Source organism: Tupaia chinensis, unplaced genomic scaffold (genome assembly GCF_000334495.1).
Source record: "Tupaia chinensis unplaced genomic scaffold, TupChi_1.0 Scaffold143894_1, whole genome shotgun sequence".
In the NCBI taxonomy this organism is placed as follows: domain Eukaryota; kingdom Metazoa; phylum Chordata; class Mammalia; order Scandentia; family Tupaiidae; genus Tupaia; species Tupaia belangeri.
In genome coordinates, this window is record NW_006203745.1 from 1,920,020 (window position 1) to 1,940,403 (window position 20,384).

Sequence of the window (20,384 nt, forward strand, 5' to 3'; positions counted from 1 at the left end):
GGTGTGTGCGTGCCCAAGATCCCGAGAGGAGAATGGAGGAGAAGGGATTGCGGCATGGCCATCCCCCCTAGGAGGTGATTTCTCACTTTCCATCTCTCTGTCTCTGTCTGTCTGGTGAGCGCACGCGCCTTATAGCAAAAAACTCTCAAAAAAAAAAAAAAAAAAAAAGAAACTACTGCTATTACTGGAATTCCAGCCAGTAGTTGTAGTTGAAATTTACAATTTTTGTCATGGAGTACATAGCATTACTCAAACTGCATCCTATATAGCTGGTGGTCCAAGTCATTACTTGACATGCTCCAGAGAGGAAAATATAGGTTTTGGGTATTACAGATATTACTTTCCAACCAGCTATTGGTTATTTTGAAATTGGTGGCAACTGTTCTGCCCAAACTTTGCTACCTATTTTGTAACATATAGACCAGCCTGGTTCTTGTATTTATTTTCATTCCTGCACTGTGTGTTCTATTCAGCTTCTCCCTGTTATTTTCGTTTGTTTTTTGTTTAATTTTCCTGATGGTGAGTATGCTCACTAGAGAGACAGAAAGAAAGGGAGCGAGGAAAAGCACCCTCTATGGAGCATGATCACATCACAATCCTTTCTCTACTGATCCATCCTGTTGGGATTAGGGACACACATGCACATATACCCTGCATGTGTTTCAAGCTACCAAGGTCAGGCTTCAAACCATGAGGTTGACCATGTGGGACTTGTCATCCTTAACCAATAGGTCATGAGCCAGCCCTCTTTAGTTCTGAACATGTCCAGGTTAACCAGCTTCTCATGATCCTAACTTCCATATCTTGTCATTTCTTGGCATATTTATCCAAAACATTGGATCCTGTTGAAACAAGTTCAAAGCACATGCAAGACTATAAAAGGAGTTCATTGCAATATGTTGGGCTCACATTTGGCTGAACTTATATGGCATGATTGATTTAGAAATAATGCTTTCAAGGCTAGCCTGTGGATGGTGATTAAGGTGGCTGGATCCCAAGTGAAATTCTGAGCAGTTTGAATCCTGTTCATATCAGCTTGAAAAACACACTGGCATGTATGCCAAAATCCTGAAAGAGGGAGAGATGGAAGAGAGATTCCACAATGGGGCACAGGGAGGGCTTTTTCTCTTTTCCTCTCTTTCTCTCTCAGCATCCTCTGTCAAAATTTAAATACAAAGGGAAAAAAAGAAGAACGCTTTTTTTTGAGAGGTTTTCGCTATAGGGTGCATGTGCTTGCCAGAAAGACAGAGAGAGGCAGAGCGATAGAAAATGAGAAGTCACCCCCCGGGGGGATGGCCACACTTCAATCCCTTCTCCATTCTCCTCTTGGGATCTTGGGCATGCACGCATACACGCCCCACGTAAGTTTAAGCCACCGGGTCCGGGACTCGAACCGCAGTCAACTACATGGAAGTTCAGCAACATAGCCATTACTCTAACTGCTGGTCCCAAGAAAGAATGCTTTTAATCCCCTTCTACTGCATATATCAGAATAATTTCTTGTTAATCAATATATTGTTTCCTTTTACTGCATTTATCAGTACAATTTCCTATTAGTATTATGTTTTGTCTTTTACTTTTAGTATGTTTTAGTACAAATATCCAGTGATAAACTTTCCAGTTAAGACATCTGGGAGATACATTGTTCAATGAATTTCAAAACTCTAGAGCATAAAATAACTTCAAAAAGAAATCACTGTCCACTTAAAACTTTATTTTTTACCTAGTCAAAATGAACTGGAAGTACATCACAAGATGATGGAAGAGCCCATGCTTAGGATAGACTTAGGAAGTATCAAATGTATTTAATAAATATATTATAGTGATAGTAGCATTTGGAACAAAACCAGTGCTATGTATGTAGATTAATACTTGACAGCTGCCTCACTGGTTAAGGGAAAACCTGATTTGTCATGTTTTCCAATTTTCTTGGTGTAAATATTTCTACCATCATAGATTTCATATTACTAAATTACTAGCGGTATCATTGCATAAGGAAAAAGGAAGAGATAGAAAAAATTAGTCACTCTTCCATCCACATCAAGATTCCACTTGTACAATATCCTAAGATTAGACTGTGGAGGTGCTTAAATTTTACTACTTAGCAGGTGGAACTTCGTCCCTTACTTAATGGAAATACACTGAAACTTAGGAGCAAGTGTACAATACAACTCTTTTAATAGTGCACAAGTTTTAGTTCCAGTTGTAATTGTGGGGACTGTCTAAATGGATATGAAGGTGTAGAAGGCATTTGGAAAGATAATACACAGGAAGAAGTATATAGTATATACAGTGAAAACAAGAAATAGGTTAAAGATTAATATTTTTATTATGCTCTTATTTACGTATTTTTATGTTGATTTTCCTGTGTATCTAGTACTCCCTTTTTCCTCTGTTCAATCTGTTCCTGGAAACTGCATCATAATTTATTCTCATGAACTCTTTTGGAAGTCAAGGTCTGAAGTAGGGGTGTCAGTAACATAACACATTGAATATTTTTAGCAACTGGTAAAGTAGTAGCAAATGCTAACAGAGGATAAAACTAAGATTCATCTTGAAAATGAAAAAAACGTATTTCCACCATAGTATGTTTATAAGGATTTCATAAAGAATATGCCTGTAACGGCATATTGTGAATTGCTATGCAATCCTTAACCATATAAATAATTATTTTTAACACAGGAATAATGAAAAATAGAAATGTTTCTTCACCACGTTGGAAGAGCAGGAATCGACTGCATTATTTCATTTGCTATTCTCATCTGATGACCTTTTGCACCAGAAAACTGAGAAATCTGACTCATGGAACACACATGTTTCTCCTAATGTTACCAAAGTTAGTACCAAAGCTTTGACTAGAATTGGATCTGGTCATTTAGAATCAAGTGTCCTATTTTACTCCTTTACCATAACTGAATTAAGTAAAAAGTGAAAGTGGAAGCAATAAAAGCCAAAAGATTTTTAAAAATAAATTAAATTAAATTAAATAACAGAATGTAGCAAACAAGAGCACAAACACTACATCACTCTTATTGCAACAGCTTCATGGTTACCAACTCTGCCCACTTCATTCTTGTAATTCCCTGTATTTGATACTTCAATTAGACTCAATTTACCAAGCCAAGCTCCAGCCCGACTAGACTCTGTTTTCTACCTTATAATCTTGGAACTCTTTTATCTGTTTTTCAAAGCTTAGTCCCCATTTAGAAACTGAAGTAGTTGTCATTTCTTCATGTCTTAACATTTCTATGCTTGAACCTGCTGCTGACCACAAAATAGGTGCTCACCAAAACCTTTTTTCTTTTAAGAGATTTTTGCTATAGGGCATGTGCACTCACCAGAGAGACAGAAAGAGAGACAGAGGGACAGAAAGCAAGAATTCACCTACCCACCCCCTTCCCCCAGGGGGAATGGCCATGCTGCAATCCCTTCTCCTCCATTCTCCTTTCAGGATCATGTATCATGAATTTCAAGCCTCCTCCTGTCTGAGACTTGAACTGTGCTTGACCACATGGGAGTCCCCCTTAACTACCCCACCTGCTAACTCTGCACTAAAAACTTTTCAATGATTGATTCAGAAATGATTCTCTAACTTTTCATTAACAAAATATCTTAAATGAAGACTAAGATCCAAAAGAGCCATGATAATAACTGCTGGTATATCTTCATTTGTTTTGCTTGGTTCTTCATGGCTTAGCCAGGGCAAGCAGGTGGCATAGTTGTTAAGGTGTTGGATTCCCACATGATCAGTGGCAGTTCGAGTCCCAGACCCAGAGGCTTAAAAACACACTAAATACGCTGGGAGCATGTTTGTGCATGCCCAAAATCCAGAGAGGAGAATGGAGGAGAAGGGATTGCTGCATACCTAGACCCCGGGTGGTGGGGGGGTGATTTCTCACTTTCTATCTCTCTGTCTCTGTGTCTCTGACACAGTGCACATGCTCTACAGCAAAAATCTCTCTCTCAAAAAAAAAAAAAAAAATCAAGGCTTAGCTAACTATCAAAGAAGCAATAATTGGCTTTACCAAGCACAGGGAATGGTAAGACTGACTGTTAGGTCTCAGTGTATTGGTTAATGCTGTGTAAGCAATCCATTAAGTAAAACAACCAGGGTAATTGCTTTTTTATTTACTGTTTTCCTGCCTGTTCGAATTTGAAGGAAATGCCTCTGTCAACCAGGCTGTTGTACATTCTTTGACACTTTAGCACGGTGAGGAAGAACATACACATTACAGTCATTGGATCTGGCATCATGGTGGGATTCTAGGCAAGTTTTATAAGTTTTTAAGGTCTTGAGTCACTTAAATAAAAAATTAGGAATAATAATATTTCTCTTCAGGAATGTTTATTTTAAACTTTTCTATGTCAAAAAAATTGAAAAATGATGTCAGCGAGCTGTTATCAGGACACAGTGAAGAAGTACAAAATATTTTATTACACATAAATTCAGAAATAAACCATGTTTTACCAGAATTAAAAAGTTTTACCAGAATTAAAAATTATTATTGACAGGGCAAAATTCCATACACACCCACACACACACACACACACACACACACACATAAATAATGTCTATTTACAAATGCCACAGATAAAAATAAATTAATTTTGTATATGTTTTTGCCATAGGGTGTGTACATTCACTGAAGAAAGACAGAGACAGTAAAAGGAAAAGTGAAAAATCACCCCCTAGGGGGATAGCCACACTGCGATTCCTTCACCTTCATTCATTGCCTGGGATCCTGGGCACACACTAAAGCCACCAGGTCCAGGACTTAAACTGAAGTTGGCCATGTGGGAGTCCAGCACTTTAGGCACCATCTCACTTGCTGGCCTCAACAGATTAATGTGTAAGAAACATGTTCAGTCCATCGCTTTATAAAAAACAAACAAACAAACAAAACAAAAGTAGGCAGACCAAGTGATGGTTGTGGTGGTTAGGGTGGCTAGATTCCTCATAGCTGACTGTGTGGTTCAAATCCCAGATCTGGTGGCTTGAGAAACATGTTGTGCTTGTGTGTTACCAATTCTGAGAGAAGTAAGAAGTAGAGAAGGGATTGCAGTGTGACCATGCCCCATAGGGGATTTCCCCTCTCTCATGTGCATGGCATGCACGTATCTTCTGACAAAATTTTTATTTAATTTTTTTTTTAATTTTTAATTTTATTTTTAAGGGTATTACCATAGGGTATGCACTTTCCCTAGAGAAAGAGACAGTGAGAGGGAAAGTGAGAAATCATCCCCCCAGGGTGAATGGCCATTTCATTCTAGAACTTTGGACACACACAGATACACGCACACACACACACACACGCACACACACACACACACACACACACACACACACGTGCCTGGTATAAGTTTCAAGCTGCCAGCTCTGGAACTTTAACTGAAGTCAGGCATGCAGGAGTTCAGCACCCCAACCACCATGCCACCTGATGGCCCCTCTGGCAAAATTAAAAACAAAATATCTGTGAACTTCATAAGCTCAAAAACAAAATGGGTCAATTAATATAGACTGATTTCTTTTGGGAAACCTGGATTTTACATAGTTTTCTAACTGACATTTCAAAATGCTTTCCTGTTCAGAATTCTGCTACGTTTCCACATTTTTACCCCCGAGAAACTTTCCAAGAATGAAAGGAAAAAGATAAGCCATTGTAGCCTAATACTGCCAACAAGTACAGGAATTGATAGGCCACTCCACCCATCAGAGCATTAAGTACTAACGCTTTAAGTGCCAGGTATTTTGGGAGAATGTTAAACTGCACTCGAGTCTTAGCATTTACCAAAATAAAAACGGACATGCCATCAAAGATGCGACTAAAAATTTTGGACCTCTGTACGTAGGTAATTTGCAGAAGTCTCCATGATTCCTATTTTGGCACTGCTGTGAGAGCCGTGTATTTTGGTCTCCAGCTTGATTGTGGTTTACATCTGGCCAGGAGGAGCTTGTCCAGCAATGAGTCCAACCCTCAGTGGGCAGATAAAAGCAACAGAACAATACAGAGTCTGATTTACACAGGACTCCTCATTTACATTCTCCATCCCAGCTCTGACTTCCAGGGTAGCTAATGCCACAATTTGTAAAGGTTTTTTGGGAGGCTTTGTATATATGCAGTTCTTTCTGGAAATATATTTTAATGAGCTAAAAGGAAAAAATAGTTATTAAAATAACATTTCCTTTTTTTTTTTTTTTGTGAGAGGTTTTTGCTATAGGGTGTGTGCGCGCACCAGACAGAGAGAGAGACAGAAAGCGAGAAATCACCCCCCCAGGGGGGAGGGCCATGCCCAATCCCTTCTCCTCCATCCTCCTCTTGGGATCTTGGGCACGCATGCACACACGCCCAGCATGAGTTTAAGCCGCCGGGTCTGGGACTCGAACCGCTGTCGACTATGTGGGAGTCCCTGGTCCCAAAATAACATTTCTTTTAACTGACAATTAAAAGACAAACTTTTTAAGAGTTATTGAGGGCTAATAACTTTCTACCTTTTTTTTTTTTTTTTTTTTGCCAGAGGGCATGTGTACTCTCTAGAGAGAAACAGAGAGAGAGACAGTGAAGGGGAAAAGACAGAATCATCCCTAGGTGGATAGCCATGCTGCAATCCCTTCTCCATTTTTCTCCTGGTATTTTTGGGCATGTACTCCCACATGTCTGGTGTGATTTTTCAAGCCACTGGGTCCAGGACTTGAACTGCTGTTGGCCATGTGGGAATCCATTGCTATAACCACTATGCCACCTGCTGGCCCCAAATTCCTGGTTAATTATAATTTTTTTTTTTTATTATTGCATTTTTATACCAGAGGGCATGTGCACACACTAGAGAGAGAAAGCACTTTGAATGGGGTGTGGTCATGCTACAACCCTTTTTTCCTTCATTTCTTCATCCTGTCAGGATTTGGGGCCTGAAAGCACAAATGGCTAGCATGATTCTCAAGCCAGGGCTGGGATATGAACTGCTGATGGCCAAGGGGGATCCAGTTCTCTCTGGACAATGCTGATCTGCTGCATTACAAGGCCAGTCATGAATATATTTTTTTAAGTTTATTTTATTTGTTTCTTTGGAGAAGGTTACCTTTGCTAGGGTCTCATCATGCTGTAATTCTCCCCTTGAGCCTTCCAGCCAGCCTGGATCGAGCTTACATATTGATGCATTCCCGTGTTCTGGTGCCCAGGATCTAAACCTAGATCTCCCATGTGGCTCCAGTTCGGCCACAGTGGGACCTTAATCACTGGCACCATCATAGCTGGGCCTATTTAAACTATTTTAAGAATAAAAAGTTAGCCCACCCTCAATGGTATGCACCGCTAAGGCACTGTACTGCACAGGCTGGGAAGACATAGGAAACTCAGGTTTGGTTCCCAGGCCAACCTCAAGGCCAGGAATGCTGACCTGCACCTGTAATTCAAATAACTCAGGGAGGCTGAGGTACAATAGCAACAGTAAAACCGTATCTTTAAAAAAAAAAATGGATAAAACTTTTCCATTTACCTATAAAAATGAACCATTGCAAGCATGGAAGCGGGGAATGCAAATGTGTTAGAGATAAGTGTGCACATACATACATACATGCTTTATTTCTTGATCCATTAAATATCATATAAATTATAACAGAATTTTAAGGAGAAACATCTGATTTTAATGAATCTGCATGTAAGTAAGTTTCAAATGAGGAAATATTCGATAACTATCTTTCCAATCACTTAGGTTGGAAAAGTTCTACCATTAATTTCTAGAAGATTCTAAAATAGACAGGAAAGTAATTTATTTATGTACTTATTTCTTGAGAGTCCACTAGAAATAAATGAGGAGAATTGTGGGAAAGTGGGATATTAGAGCACTTTAAACATATGCTAAATTAATAAGTGTGCAAATTCTCCAGGAATCCATAGAGTAGTACTGTAACCCTTCTAGAAGCTAAATGGGTTAACTACATTTGATAAAAGAGTTATAATGTTAAAGTATACTTTGGTTTGTGGTTATCATTCTTTTTATTTCAAAGTTTTTATTTGTTCTTTAGCCCTTAGGGCTTCATTCCAAAAGAACAATTCTCTCCTGGTATTAAAGTCATTCCCTGGCAGAAATGCAATGCTTAGGGGGATCCCATTAGCATTCCCTTCCCTCCTAGTTTAGTTCAGCAGTTAAGTGCAGGGACTATCCAGTCAGACTGCCTGCATTTGAATTTCAACTCCTTGACCTAATAGCTGGGCGATTTAAGGCAAATTACTTCAATTAGTTTTCTATTTGGGAAAAAAAGAAAATTGAAAAAAACTTTTCTCATAGAAGAGGTATATGCTGAGGACTAAATGCGAGAATGTATCTAAAATACTTTACCACATTACCTGTCCCAAAATAAAAGTAAAATAAATGTGAGCCATTGCCATTATTATTATTATTATTGCTGAAATGTGATGGTCTGTGACAAACATGCAAGCTTTGGGCAGCAGCCAGTTATGTTCTGAGTGTCTTGGGCACTTGGACAAGGACGTCTGGTACATAAGAGCACGCTGCTGTACCTGAGAGCTGAGGTTGTCCTCTCATCTAGAAACTGAGTTTGCTTTTGCTCTGCAATAAATTCAGCTCTTGTACTCAAAGTCTAGGAACTTCCTAAGGATATCACGGTTTTTGAAAGTTTGGCACAGATTTTAAGGGTCACATTTAAAAATTCTGCATATTTTTTAATCTAAGATCTGTCTTTCAATATTTCCTCCTGATAACACATCACTGGCAACCTTGTCTTTCCTCTTGAATTTTCCCCCAGATAACTGGGATCTCCTCCCAGTCTTCATTATGATGGGGAATTAAAACTAGATATAGCATCTACCTTCCCCAATGGGGGTGAGTGGATGGACATGCCACATTCCCTTCTCCTCCATTCTCTTCCTGGGATTTTGGGCACACATGCAAGATGTGATTTCTAAGCTTCCAGGTCTGGGACTTAAACCGCTGTCGCCATGTGGGAGTCCAGCTCCTTAACCAACATACCACCTACTGGCACCTAAATATTCTTAATCTTTTTATTCTTAAGTTCATTTTTATTCATTGCTTTCATGGGAGAGACAGAAAAAGGAAGGGGAGGAAGGGAGGAAAAGAGAAAGACATTTTCAATATGGTCTCATGCCAAAATCCTTACCCTCTCCCCAGCCTTCACAGTCAGCCAATGTCATGGGCATGCACAGAGTATGCCAGTATGTACAGGGTGACCTGGGAATCAAACCCTAATCATCTATGTGACTCAAACATTGTGGAGTGTCACACTACCACTGTGCCACTGAGGCTGCACCAGAATTTTCTTATTCTTCCCTAATCATTTCATCCCAATAAAAGAACATTCTAACCCACAGAGTCCTTAAGAAATTACTGAAGACTATAAAAATCTCTTTCTCACTCTCTTTTTTCTTTTCCATTTCTACTCAATTATTTTAGGCCAGTGTTTCCTAAGACTATCATTAAAGCCTCACATTTTAATTTACAAATCTTAGATTTCTTAATAAAATAAACATGAATCAGGGTAAGAATTTATTTCATGAACAGATTGAGAGTGGAAACTTCACCTCACTAAAGCAATCTTTACAAATATAAAACAAATATTATTTCTAAAATATTTTAGAAAACAAAATTATTAGTCATGGCCATGTGTATCATTCCATATGCTATACTATGATTAGACTTCACAAGTTTGGATAAAGTAATTGGCATCTACATCTTCAAAAGATCTATGTAACACATTTATGAGTGAAGTATACATAATGAAAATATTGTATAGGTAGTATTACCATTAAAAATAAATATCTTACTAGAGTAATGATCCACACATCAACCACACTATCCTTAGTAAAAGAAAATAGTTATAATTTACAGAAGCATTAATTTTGGGGACCAGCAGTTAGCGTAATGGCTATGTTACTGGACTCCCATGTAGTCGACCGTGGTTCATGTCCTGGACCCGGTGGCTTAAAACCCACACCGGGCATATGTGCATGCGTGCCCAAGATCCCGAGAGGAGAATGGAGGAGAGGGGATTGCAGTGTGGCCATCCCTCAGGGGGTGGGGGGGGAGATTTCTCACTTTCTGTCTCTCTGTCTCTCTGTCTCTGTCTGTCTGGCTAGTGCACGCACCCTATAGCAAAAACCTCTTCAAAAAAAAAAAAAGAAACATTAATTTTGTGGAAATTTTTAAAATTTCTGCACTCACACAAAATCTAAAAACCCAAAACAATAATAATAATGATGATAACTTCAGTCTTTAGAATGTGTTTGCCTTCACTACAGATGGCTTTGTTAAGAGTTTATAGAAATCAGGGACCATCAAAATCAGGAGTAGTGACTAAGTCTCTGAACTCCAACATGGCTGACCACAGTTTGAGTACTGGATCCGGTGACTTGAAACTCACACCAGGCGCATGTGTGTGTGTGCTCAGGATCTAAAGAGGAGAATGGAAGAGAAAGGACTGCAGCATGGCCATTCCCCTGGGTGATTTTTCACTCTCTCTCTCTCTGACAAGCAGGTGCACCTGCCAGCCCAAAAAAAAAAAAAAGTTATAGAAATTATTGATTATAAATGGCTTTTTGCTGTTAAATAGCAAAGTTTCTATTGTGATAATATGTTAAATCATAATATTAAATGACCTGAATTCTGTTTGTTCCTAAGAGTTAAATAAGGTAATGTATATTTTAAATTTTGTAAACATGTTTATAAAAGTGATTATTTGGAAGTATCAAAGGCAGACTTTGCTAATGGGTACTTACAGTTTGTATAAAGCAAAATGCAGCATTTTTTTTTTCTTTTTTGATAATAAGACATGTGCATGTGAAAGTGAGACAATAATCCTCCGTAGGGTCTGGTCACACTGCAATCCCTAGCTCCAGTCCTCCAGCCGAGTGGATCTTGGGCACTTACATACCTCCCTGGCATGTTTTAGGCTGACTGGGCCAGGGACTCAATCTGCATATGGCATGTGGAATCTGGCTTCTCTGGAGTAGCACATTTTCTCTGTGCAACAGAGCAGCCCAAAGTAATCTTGAAATAATAAGACAATCTTTCTGTAAAGCATATGTGGAAATAATTAGAAGATGAGTTGAAGAAATTTTATACCGGACAATAGCATGTGAAACACTGATACACATGTGAGTGAAACTTTAGCTCCTGAGGAAAGAAAGCAAATGTGGATTTAATCATGTGAGCCCCAGAAAATGCAAGAACAATTGAAAACTTACTTATGCTAAAGCCATATGAATACAGTCTGTAAGGAGTGCAGTTGTCAGTATTTTCATCTGTGACTTTTAGATAGGAGTTCAGGGGGATGTCCTGCAAGGTCCACTTACCACATGGAATAAGTAACCAGTCTCCTATTATTGATCAGACTTAAATAAAGGAGATGCATATATTTTCTTTTTCTTACTTTACCATAATGATGAACTATTTTTGCTCTGCCCTGGTTAATTTGCACCAAATTCCTATATTCACTATCTTTTCTCCAAGCTCATTTGCCTTCCTAAATGACAATAACACTATGGTCCCATTAGTTCAGATGGCAGGTGGGCATTAGCCCTGAATCCAAAAGTTAATAAGTAGTATAATTTAACGAGCTCACTGGTGGCACAGGGAGAGAAGAGGAAGAAGAGGTGCATTCATCCTACATCAAATGAAGCTTTTTGGTAAAAGAAACAAGAAAGACATAGGAGACAATTTTCTACATATCATTTTTCTTGTCTAGAAACAACACGAACCTACTGAAAAATAGGGGAACAGGTTATTTTTCTGAGACTTGGAAGAACTTGGTCTAAAAGAAAGCAGGGGTTTGTATGCTTGTAGAAAAACAAATTTCACTTCTGTTTCTGTGCAGTAATTTCACCAGTGACAAGAGGAAATTAGCATGGAGATACCGGCTGTTAGCATTAGGATTTGATTTTTGCAAAGGATAAACAAGGACTTTTTATTTTATCTTTGCTTAATGAGCAAACTGGCTCCAGAGAGATGCAAAACTATTTCGGCATCAAGCCTACAACTTATGTCAGAGCTCCAAAGAACAAGGTGTCAGCCCCGATGGTGCTCACACTAGAGACTTCATAGCTCATTCATTTCTGCCATGCTTCCCCTCACCCAGGGTTACATGGCCACAAGGGACAATGCACCCTTTGGGCCATTTGTGGTTTATGAATTGTAAATCCAAAGAGAGGGAGAGACAGCTTGACTGAACCCAAATTATGTTACAATAGATGGGAATGAATGTCGTGCTTTAGCAGGATAATAGAACCCCTGCTTATTGGCAGTCATTCAGGCTCTATCTCTCTCATCCATTTTCTCTCTTGGCCTTGACCCTAATCCAGCAATTGCACATCCCCAGCTGCTCTTTAAGCTGCCTCATTAGCAGCGCACCATTGGGCAGCTCCCATGACAGTCATCCAATGGGATGAAAGTGACATGGGGCTAGAGACTGTAACTGATTGGCAAGCATGGCAATGAAATATGAGATAGGGTTATATGAAGAAGGCTTTTGAGAGAATTTGAAGAGGCTGAGCAGTTAAGGAATTTTAGACACATGTTAACTTCACTGTTGAGCATTTTGATTTCCTAAGCTTTGGAAACAACAACAGAGAGACCACAAAATTGCTTACATGTAGTCATAAGGGATACATTTGGCATTAAAGAAAATTTTTATTAAAATGTTTTAAAAATTCCTTTCACTATACAAAATTTGTTAGCCCCAGAAATAGCTACAATTGCTGGATTAGCAAGAGCTTAAATCCTATTGATATTTTTCAAAGATTTTTATAAATAGAATAGCTTAGGACTGTGGACAAAAATATGTGATTTTTAGGACCATTTAGAAATGTGCAAAGGATATCTATATCATTCTAAGAAAACTTAGTGTATCTGTTATGTATGCTTTCCTGTCATAAAGCTAGTTTACATTTTTATAAGTTCTAGCAGAATGTAAATTTGTGGCAAATAGCTTAGGTTGAATTGTGGTCTTTAAAACACCTTATTTATCATATATTATCTTTGTATGAGCTTTGTATCACTGAATTTTAGTTGTTTTTTTTTTTTTGAGAGGTGTTTTTTTTTTTTTTTTTTGCTATAGGGCATGTGTGCTCACCACAAAGACAGAGAGAGACAGAAAGACAGAAAGCGAGAAATCACCCCCCAGGGGGGATGGCCATGCCACAATCTCCTCTCTTCCATTCTTCTCTCGGGATTTTGGGCACGCATGCAAATGCACCCAGCATGAGTTTATACCACCAGGTCTATACTAGAACCACTGTTGACTACATGGCATTCCAGTGACATAGCCATTATGCCAACTGCTGGTCTGAATTTTAGTTATTTCAATGACTCATGTAATCCCTAACTTAACTTGGAACTCTTTGAAAAACTTCACAAGATTAAATATTTTAATAATTTTCATTTATGTTAGTATTAATTATTCTTTTCTTTAATGGAAATTAATTTTTAAAATAACATGTGTGCATTAGATGATTAAAATATTAAGATTACATGTAAGTTATACCTCATCCTTCTGTATTCTATGTGGTTCTACCTCTGTCTGAAATCTTTACATTCTTTATGTTATTGTTAATTATTCTTTTCACTGTCAGCCTCCTCTAGATAAATTTAAGCAATTTTTCCAGTAAAGTATACAAAATATTAGGCATGTTTTGTAACTTATTTCAGAGCTTTCAAATATTTGAATATTTAAGTTATGCTACTTCTATTTACCCAATAATTTTTAAGGGTCTCCAATGAGCCAGACTCTGTTCTCTAAGTCCCAGAAATGTTAAAATGAGTCCAATGGTGTACTTGTTCTCAAAAAGTTAATTGGTGAAAAAAGATATTTACTGACTCATACAATAAAGTATGATAAATGGTGATTAGAATGAAAATGACCTAGAGTGAAATAAAAATCTTTAAGAAAGCATATTAAGCTTCTTTGGAAAGGCTAGAAAGGCTTTACCAGGAATGTGCATCTGAACTGTGTCCTCAGGGATAAATAAACGCACATTAGCTTAGGAAAGTACTAGAGCCAAATAGTAATGGCTGGGAGGACCTCTGGTACAAGTTCAGTAAACCCTTTGACTGTAATGAACAGATAACATAAAGTCAGCTTAAGTAAAAGGGTCAACATATTCACACACAGAGAAGTAATTGAAGTACAAATTTATAGAAATCCAAGTGTAGGAAGCTTCACATGGGCAGACCTCACTGCTTGTGGAACAAGAGGCATCCTTCAGGATCCAATCACTTCCAGAGACCCAGTGGCAGAAATATGTGAGGATTAATTCAGATGCTGTGCAATAATTCAACTCAACTCTGTTTGCTAGTCTTCCCTGTTTAATTCTCTTCTGTATACATGCCGGCCAAATCTTTTCACAAGCCTTTGCAGTGATAAAACAATATTATTTCAGTAATAATCAAAATCCTGGTTGCAGCCTTCATAGCAATTCAAGGCATAAATTTGTATTAGTTGCCCTTGAAGCAGATGCCCTTCCTGGCTCACATAAATTATAATTAAGGAGAAGGTAGGAGAGATAAAGACAACACAGCAGATAGTGTTCAGAGCTAGTTGCATAAAGCTAGACCCTGCAGCAAGGCCATGTGAGCAGTTTTCTTTAGGAGGACATGTTGGCATGACAGGCAAGATGGCAGTGTTAGAATTCTGTGAATACAGGTCATGAATAAGCTCAATGATATGCAGACCATGTGAATTTTGTTTTAAATGACAAAGTTAGTTTAAATAAACCATATATTGCCAAAGATTACATAGTTACCTATATTATAAGGTATTCTATTCTAGTGGCAAGTGAAATTAATTTCCTTTTGAATATACTATATATATATATATAATGATTAAGGCTTATTATGATTAGGTGCAATATATACCTCATTCATCTGTATTCTTCTCTCTCTCTCTACATGAATTCTGACTTAATTATTGAAGTCTTCCTTTACTGCTCTATTTTATGCTGGATGTCCCTTTACACCTATAACTTTCCCATTTGTTGAGCACTTAATTACCTATTTCATTTTCCTCTAGTTATTTTGGGCATTTATATAGTTTTCCACGGTCAAGAATTCTCAAGGGCCTATTTCATTTTATAGTTCTCCTAGTGCCTCTATAGTGCACTGCAAATTTGTTTTTCATATAGTTGTAATGTAGTAAGTACTACTTTATTATCGGAATTGAGTGTGGGATAAAAATTTGGGAACAGCAAGCTTATTTCAGAAGCTATTGGACAGAGATGAACTGTTTGCAGTCCTTGAGAAATACATGATTTTATCAATTATAAATATAATTTTCTACCTACATTCCTCTTTTTATTGGACTTCCAAAACTTCTCTAGTAAGTACTAACATCTGACTTGAACTTTCTTAAATACAATTTCTCATTCCACATAATTATGTTTTCAATAAAACATGTTCACTAATGGCCACAATCTTTCTTTAGTAAACTAGAATTGTTTATAATCAGCTTGTTTATTTATTTATTTACTTACTTATCACAGTAAGAGTAAATCCATTTGGGAATATCTGTCTGCTAGCTCAAAGTTTTCTAGATCACAGTGAGCTGCCAATATCGATACTGTACTTTATCTACATTCCATCTACTTTAAGGAAAGAATTTGGTTCTCTAAAGTAGAAACAATGGGAAACCGCAAATAATTCTTTAAAATAAATACACTTTAATGACCCAGAGTGATCATTATGAATAGTCAGCATGTAATTTTCTTTTCTTTTTTTCCTCCTTAATTTGCTATATGTGCTTACTGGAAAGAGACATAGAAAGAGTGAGAGAGAGAGTTAGAAAGAAAAGAAGAAATTCTCCTCCTCTGCCCACGCAGAATGGTTATGTTATAATCACTTTTTCATTTCTCCCTTGTTTCAGGATTTGGGGCACATATGTTCATCCAGTGTATTTCTCAAGCCACTGAATCCAGGACTTGAACTCTAGAGTCAGCCATGTGGGATACACCCACATTAATCATTATGCCACCAGCAGACCTAGTAGCATGTAATTTTCATGTTGACATAAGAAAACAGTATAAGTATATAATTAAATCAAATATAATAAACTGAATATCAGTCAAGTCTTTTTTAGTGCTCATCTCATGCTATATTCAACTATCATTACATCTTAGAGTAAAGCACAATAAAAATCACATATATTATTCAATAAATTATCATGAAATTAAATGATGTAACCACATTTCCCAAATATTTGGAACAGGCTGGATAATGTAATGAGTAGTGGGAAAACACACCATTATACCTAATCTGCATCCCCATGATCTGTAAGGGAATCTCATGATCTGTAAGGGAAGCAGAGTACATTAAACAAACAACTACTCTTTCGGAGCAAAATAATTTTGACAAAATAAATATATCAAAGAAATGAATGGATTACATTCTAGGAAAAAGTTGAATTACATTTAGGATTTAGGAAGTGGATTACATTTAGGGCAAAGTTTCTCTTGTGGAAAAAAAAGAAGAAGAGAAATAGAAGGATATATATCTTTCTCCTGAGTCCTCAGGTATAAGTAGTATTATTCCAGATAATCAGAACATTAGTTTTCTTTCACTAAAAGAATGAAAACAATAATTTTTATAATAAAATATTGTGAAATAAGTAAAGAAAAATAATATAAATTGCCAGGAACATAAATTTTAGCTGAAAAAAAATAAAAACAACCTGGTTAGAAAAAAATAAATAGTAGGGGAAGAAATTCCTAGGGAGCTGTGAAAACAAAGACTCAGATAAATGGGAGTTCTCACTGAGGTAGTAGAATGGCTTGGTACAGTATACTCAGAATAAGTAGGCAGTGGCTTCTTTCAAGTAATGTATCTGTTTTGAATATTCCCTCCCTCCTTTTCTTTTTTAAAAGTCTGGTGTATTAAAATGGGCATAAATTGTCTTTTTTCTCAGAAATTCATTGGAAGTCAAAATGGAGAATAAGTCTAAGCAAGAAACAGATTGCAAAATGTGAACAGTGCGCTTGTTCTTAAGCTAAAGTGATCAATGGTTTTTGAAGCATTTCTCAACTAGTTTACTGTATACTAGAATAGATTTGTGATTAGAGTTTGGCTATATTAACAAAATGGTGAAAGGAACTGTTTTATTCTTAATGACTTCCAAGTCTGAAAACTGAAAGGATTGGCCAGTTCCACATTTCAAAGAGTCCTGAGCCACCCTTGCAAAGATGGGACACACAGTCACTCACTCATGTTTGAAATATACAATGGTAAAGCTAAAGAGGAATGTGGACAATTAGAAAAATATTTTTTTCAGTGATTTGGGGGTATTGACAGTGCTACCTCTGGATTCCCCACCCTTACCCCCATGAAAATGCATACTCATGCCTGAAAAATCTGAAGAACAGCCTGTGTCAACTAGACTCTATCCAAATATATTAGCCCACTGTCCAGTAGCTGTTTGTTAAAAAGAAACTGATCCAAAAACTGAAAAAATAAATTCACTTTTTAGGAAATGTACTCCAATGATTTTAATACTTCAGAGCTCTGTATTTATTTGGAGTTCTGTTGTACATATCACTGGTAGCTAGCTGAAATAAAAGTGAATGGCTATATTCTCAGCATAGTCAACAAGAAAATGTTTGAGGCAGGCAAAACTCTTAGGGAAAGGGAAACATAGTCTTTGTTAATGTCAGTTGTAGTGGACATGGAAGACTGAGTTCAGCTATAGGACCACCACTGCAAAAATCTGGCCATTTACTTTATAATGTTTAGGAGGTATTCAGCCTCTATATTGTCTGGAATAGTCTTGATACCAAAAGTGTCTGATAAGGTAGGAGACCACAGTTAATAGTTCTCTCATTATTTATTCGGTACTGGATTGAAATAATGTTGTGTATGTACTCTGTGGAATACTACTCAGCCATGAAAAATGATTACCTGACATTTGATATGAACTTGACAAATATGGAAGACTTAATGCTATGTGAAGCAAGCCAGACTATGAAAGATAGGCACTGTATGTCCTCACTCAATATATACCAAATGACTGCACTCCATAGCAGAAACTGAAAGATTAGAAAATATAATAGCAGAGAGGGTAACTGCGGATAGTACAGAGAGTGGTGGTGGGTGCTAATAGGGGGAGGATAATAGGGGGAGAGAGGGGAACAGGGGAAAAACAACAATATGTTAAATTGAAACAAAAATGAAAAAATATTTGCTAATAAAAATGTATATGTACATGATAAATAGTCTTTGTCTTGACTGATACTCACTGTACTTGTGCTGGGAAAAAATCCATGTTATAAACTCTAAAGATGTACGATCATGAAATGTAAATAGTTTTTAAAAGTGTTAACTATTACTTTAGATATTTTTTAACTAGGAATTCTGTCTACTTAAATTATTCCAAAATTTCTATGAGGTAAAAAGTATTATGATTTCTTTTTTAATAGATAAGAGAAGTGAGAGTCAGAGAACAGAGGTGACAAGAGATGGGTTTAAAAGATTTGAAACAAGTTCCATTTTACTTCAAATCTAGTGCTTTGGACTGGCCTCATAGTAAAGAGAACTGGATCCCACATGGCCAACTGTGGTTCAAACCCCAGCCCTGGTAGCCTGAAAAAAACATGCTGGGTGTGTATACATAACTGTCCAAAGTCATGATAGGAAGGAGAAATGGCAGAGAATGGATTGTGGTATAACCACTTGTAATAAAATCCACAGAGATTTTAATCAATATGCTAAAAATATAATCTCAGGGTAGCAGTGGTAGTCATTATAGGGCAGGTTCTAGGAGCAGAAAAGTGATTCAACTACTTGTAACTGACCTCCAGTTCAAGCTGAAGAGATTAGGAAGAATGAGTGCTCCACCTACCTGAATGAGGAGCTTAGTCCTGAGCAAGAAAGTTCAGTGCAGGATCCCAACCTAGAGAAGAGCAGGAGAATAAATGAGCAACTGACAGAAAGCCAAGACAGGATTAACGAGGAGCACTGTTTTTCAGAAATTTGGGGAGGTCTCATGAACACTAGACATTGGGCTTGCTGATATGTAATTAACTAGAAATCACCCAATGGTGAACATGATATTCTAGCACACTGCGCACATGGTCAGAATTGCCTTGACACAGGGTTGTACACAGAACTGTGAATGATAGGCCTAGGTTAATGACAAATGTCTACTTTTACTTTAAAATTTACATTTCAAGTTGACATAACCATGGAACTATGGCTTGAATCTTTATACAATGATTTATAACTTGCTTTTAAAATATATACACAGTTAAATAGACCAGAACTTCACCTCAATACAAGTACGTCTTCAAAAAGCTCACAGAAGGAAAAAAAAAAAAAAAGCTCACAGAAAGGAACCAGCAGTTAGCGTAATGGCTATGTTGTTGGACTCCCACATAGTCGACCGTGATTCGTGTCCCAGACCCAGTGGCTTAAAACTCACTCCGGGCGCGTGTGCGTGCGTGCCCAAGATCCCGAGAGGAGAATGGAGGAGAAGGGACTGCAGCGTAACCACCCCCCTGGGGGTGATTTCTCGCTTTCTGTCTCTGGCTTGGGTTCTCGCTTTCTGTCTCTAATGTCTCTCTCTGTCTGTCTGGCGAGCGCACGCGCCCTATAGTGAAAATCTCTCCCAAAAAAAAAAAAAAAAGCTCACAGAAAATGTATGTCATGAAAAAAGTATGCATGGATTTCAAACTTTTCTGTATCAAATAAATTTCTAAATTAATTTCATTTTCCATGACTTTTTATAGAGACATTTCTTTGCTATAGGGCATGTGTATTTGCCAGAGAGAAAGAGAGAGGAAGAGAGACAGAAAGTGAGAAATCACCCCCTAAGGGGGATGGCCTCAATCCCTTCTCTTCTATTCTCATCTCGGGATTTGGGGCATGCACACACATGTGCCTGGCTGAGTTTTGAGCCACCAGGTCTGGGCCTTGAATTGCAGTCAACTACATGGGAGTCCAGCAATGTAACCATTACGCCATCTGCAGGTTCCTCATATTCCACGAACTTTTTGAAGTACCCTCATATTTTTTTACTAAGAAGGATTGGCTGTCTGGGCCTGTTTTGAACACCTTGCAAAACAACATTTGCCAAAGTATAAAATAAAAAAGTTATAAAAATTTCACTCAAAATTTAACGTAATGCATTTCAGTCTACAGTTGAAAAGAATTACTCAGAAACATCACATATTGGATGAAAATATCCATACATTTATATTTCTCATCATTTCTGTACCTCTGTAGTTTCTGTCCATTCAGATGTTTTTATCTATGAAAAACATGGGTCCATGTGTGTTGATAAATAATATGCAGAACAGAGAATATTCTTCATATCAGAGATAAGAATACAGGTAGTTACATATTCTTCCTGTACAATGTCCCTGAGTCTCCTAAAC